The sequence below is a fragment of the Tachysurus vachellii genome, chromosome 3 (genome assembly GCF_030014155.1).
Source record: "Tachysurus vachellii isolate PV-2020 chromosome 3, HZAU_Pvac_v1, whole genome shotgun sequence".
Lineage (NCBI taxonomy): Eukaryota > Metazoa > Chordata > Actinopteri > Siluriformes > Bagridae > Tachysurus > Tachysurus vachellii.
This window is the reverse complement of record NC_083462.1, coordinates 12,537,691-12,542,746: the sequence shown is the minus strand read 5'-3', so window position 1 is coordinate 12,542,746 and position 5,056 is coordinate 12,537,691.

Below are 5,056 nucleotides of genomic sequence, written 5' to 3'. Positions count from 1 at the left end.
TAATTTATGTCTGAACAATTCTCTTTTATTTCATGGCTTGTTAACATGGTTTATTAAATGTTATTTTCATGTTAGCATTTGGAATGACATGAAAAGGGTACATGTTTTATGCTTTCTGATTGCTAAGGACATTCTTTCTGTTACAATAAACATTGAGCTGGGCCAATACTAGACTTCAAATACACATCTGTGTACATCTGTGCATATATCTACGTACCTCATTTTTTGTGTTTCTTAATCTTCTGGTTTTTCTTTGCAAATATACAGTACCGTTAATTAGGAAGGATTTAAATGCAAGAGTGACTTTTAGTGGACCATATAACATCAGTTCAATTAAATGTGACTTATCATTAGCACTGAGCTAGTCTGCGGATAAGTTTATTGGATGATCGTTGACCTGAATTGTTGTATTATCTCCATCAACTTTACGTCCATATCACTGTCACTTTACATTTACTGTAATTATTTTTCTTATTTAATACTCTACAATGTTTACACAGTTTGTACGTCCTTGAACAAGCCCTGGCCACAGCCCTGGCTCTAAAAACAATTTGGGAAGTGGCAGCAACAAAAGGGATGCCCCACCATTAGTCCTGTCGCCACCATGAACCCACCGAACCAGACCACACTGCTGGCGCCTCTTGCACACAAAACCCTGGCTGGCAGGCTATATGTTCCATGCCACCTGCTTCCAGATGCACCCACCACCACCACCGTGCACTATGATGGCCGCCAAATAGTCTAGTCAAGAAGATTTTATTGTCATTTCAACAATATATAGCTTACACAGTATATAGTGAAATGAAACAACATTTTCCCAGGACCATGGTGTTACATAAAATGACAGAGCTAAGGACTTAAAGTGAATTGTCCTAGCCACATAAAGTGCATTCTGTGCAACCAATGCGAGACAAAAGACAGTACAGACAATAAAAACACCACAGGACAAATACACATACAGTAATACAATATAGCACCGACCAGTGTACATTCTGTATACTATACAGCACAATGTGCAAAAACATAGGATTCTGACAAAAAGGGTTCTAGTAAACATATATACACTTATGTGGTAGCAGCTGTTTGATGAGGTTTTGAAATGTGTGCAAAACAGCAATTGAGTGAGTGACTTGATTTTGTACATTTTAATGCAGTTCACACATTTACATTTATCACATTTGGCAGATGCTCTTGTCCAGAACGACTTACATTTATCTCATTTATACAGCTGAGCAACTGAAGGTTAAGGGCCTTGCTCAGGGGCCCAGGATTGACAGCTTGGTGGCCCAGGGATTTGAACTCATGACCTCCCGATCAATAGTCCAAGTGTAAGTGTGTGTGTGTGTGTGTGTGTGTGTGTGTGCAAGAAAGCCTTTCTTTCTTGCTGTCCTTAAGGCCATCTTGTCCCTTGCTCTAAAGGCGGAATCCCTAGACTTCAGCAGCACACACACCTTTTCAGACATCCATGGCATCTGGTAGGTGCGTGTGGGAATGGTCTTGGAAACGGTCACGTCATCAATGCACTTACCAAAGTAGCTGGTCACTGATGCCGTGTACTCTTCCAAGCCATTAGTCGCAGCCTCCCTTAACATGTTCCTTTCAGGGCATTCAAAATAATTCTGAAGAGGTTCCACCTGCTTCAGAACTAGATAAGAGCATCTGACGAGTGGCCTGTATACTGGAATTAGCATAAAAGAGATGTGGTCTGAGTAACCAAGATGGGGAAGGAGCTGTGAAATTGAAATCCCGCAATAATAAACAGGTGAGCTTTTTTCCTCTTTATCATTGGCACTAGGGGGAATGTACACTCTGACAATAAAAACAGTGGTAAATTTCTGTGGTAAATAAAATGGCCTGCACCAAACAGTCACAAACTCCACTAATGATGTGCAGCAATTAGAAACAAGCAGAGTTCTTGCACCATTCTCTGTTGATGTAAACACACATGCCACCACCATGAGCCTTACCACACAGACCTGCATTTCTGTCACCATGAAAAAAGGTGAGCAGGTCTAGCTAAATGGCAGCGTCCAGAACTTTGTCGCCGGGCCAAGTCAGAGAAAATAAAGACGCAGCAGTCTCTAATCTCTCATTGTGTGGTCCACTTGACTCGGATGTAGCCTGCATAGAGTTCTCCTCATGTCGGCCGTGGATACATACAAAGAAGGACATGCAGTGAAAAGCTTTTATACTGTCCGGTATTCAAGCAAAAAAGGAATGCAATTTGGGATTAAAAAAAACAAAAACAAAAGGAGGTCGATAAATAAAGTATAAACTATATAAAAACTATATAAAATATGAAAATATATGTGAAAAATAGTGTATATACATAAATGTGTTTTTATGATTGTCCTTAAAGTGTCCATGTGCAGTATGGCGTGTGTATAGAGTGTATAAAGTGGCACTATGCTGTGCAAGTCCAGTGTTAAAGTGACAGTCCAGAGTTAAAGTTAAAGAAAAACAGTGAAGATGGAGGGAGCGCTCCAGTATTCTATTTAGTATAAATATTCTCCAGTACAAATATTCTATTTATTATATTTATATAATATGAAGACATGGTCACTGAACGAATCTCTTGAAACAATCAAAATTTCCATTACTAATGGCCAAAAGATTCAAAAAATCCTCATGCCTGTCAGTCTGGTTCTACTATAGCTGCTTATTTTAGTCAGCACTGAAAAAAATCTGCTACACCATTTGTTTGTCCATTACCAAAGTAAAGCTGCTTTAAAGTATTAGTTACTCTGTGTACACACTAATGCAACCAGGATATTGTAAATTTTTTATCCTAAATTTGTTTTTCAATTGAATTATATTAGTTGCTGTATCACATTAAGGAACTTTAAAGCTCTTGAATCATGAATTATCTTGGTTTTATTTATATAACAGAAAATCCTGGAAATATTATCAGGGGTGTGATAGTCATATATGAGTACATAGTGACAAATTTTAGTTTAAAATGTTCAAAGGCTTTTACTGTAATGAAGCTCTGGACTCTGTCATATGGTTATTGTGTACAATGGAATATTCAATACATTCCCAAACAGGCCCTTTACAATGAGACGGTAACACTAATGTTAAATGGTATCACGCCATGATTATTCACTTTTACTCACCTATAGAATATTCTATGTGTTTGCATATTTTCATTGGATTACTTTGTTGTTGCTTCCATTTGTATTTAGATGGAGATCATTCATGGGAATGTAGTGGACATATTAAAAGAGCTTCAAATACTGCTGGAGAAACTTGAATTCCACAAACCAGGCAACACATACAGTATGAGCAATTTTACTCTCTGGAGTCAACAGTAATCTGTGTGTGTTATTTAGATTCTGATCCACAAAGGTACTACAGGGCATCTCTTTCCTGCAGAAAAAGAAATGCAAAGAGAATTCTGACCGATGTGTCTTAAAACATGGCACGAGCTTGTATCCCATGCAGTAATGTCATTTTATCCAGAAGGTCCTGGTGATGGTATAACATTTCCTACATCGGTGAAATGTCAGGCATACTTCAGAGACTCGAATGGTTACAACAAAAGAGGTCCATGCTTCAAGTGTCACCAGCTGTTCAGTATAAAAGACCCAGACCCAGGTAGGGGATCATCCCTATGGGAACTGTGCTGAGGCAGAGTGCTTGAGCAAACTACTACTCAATAATCCATACATACAAGAGAAAACACTGATGGAAAATCATACTGAGGAAAACTTAAAGGATCTAAGATGTTTAACAACAGCACGCTTGACAGAGCAGCTTCCGAAGGTTCACATTCAAATGAATGATGAGAACAATCTCTTCTACAGCCCAATGCAATGACTTCTGTAAGTCACCTGGATAAGGATGTCTACCAAATGCTGTAGATAGAAATGAAAGTAATATGTACTTTTTTGTATAATATATAGTTGATATTTAGTGTAGCCAAACCACCTCATTGTATGTTTTAGACTGTAGGAGAAAACCAAAGAAAGCACAGGGAGAAAATGTTAAATGCTACAAAGACTAAATCACAACCAGGACCATAAAGCTGTGAGGCTACAATGATGGTGCACCACTGTGGCAACTTTTTATTATGTATTTATTTATTTGTTTGTTTGTTTGCTTTGATCACTAAATGTTTTCTGGCTGGGAGGCGAATGGTTTATATTGTACCATATATTTTGCTTGGGTGTGCCATAGGTTTACTAAGACAAAGCTCGGTTACTTTGGCATTCTACACAAATTGGACACCTTGTTTTCAGTTACCCCTGCCCCTTTTACTCAAGAAAGTTATCTTCTGCAGAAGCCATCTATGACATAGGGAACAGAGAGTTATTAGCCATCATAGAAGCCTTGGAGGAGTGGAGGCACTGGTTAGAAGGAGTGGTTCATCCATTCCAAGTTCTTACAGATCACTCTCTCTCACTCACTCATTTTCTACCACTTATCTGAACTACCTCGGGTCACGGGGAGCCTGTGCCTATCTCAGGCGTCATCGGGCATCAAGGCCTTACAGATCACAAAAATCTTAAATGTATTAAAGGGGCCAAAAGTCTCAACCCAAGACAAGCACGCTGGACCTTATTCCAGTTCACTGTGACCTACCCTCCAGGGTCCAAGTCTGTACTTTTGAGAATCACAAACAGCTGTAACCAAATTCCTTGTGTGTGTCAACCCACTTGGCCAATAAACCTGATTCTGATTCTGAATAATCTTAGAAAACCTGTAGGAATTGCATCAAATTCAATGCTATATTTTTTTGGGAGAAATTTGGATATTACATTTTTTATATAGAAATCTATGTGTAGTTCCCCACACTCAAAAAAATGATATGTTGGATTTAATTAACTTTTTTTTATGTCAACAGGTTCCACGTAGCTGTGTGCTGTTGATTTTAAGTAACATTATCTTTTTCAGTAAACAAGTTTTTTATATAAACTTAACGCAATCTTGTTTTGGTAAATCAGATTAACAAACTTAAATAAATAAAACATTTTAAACTATTAACTCAATTAAGTTAACTGATTATATATATTTACATTCAACCAAAATAAAAATGAGTTTTTTGCTTTGCATT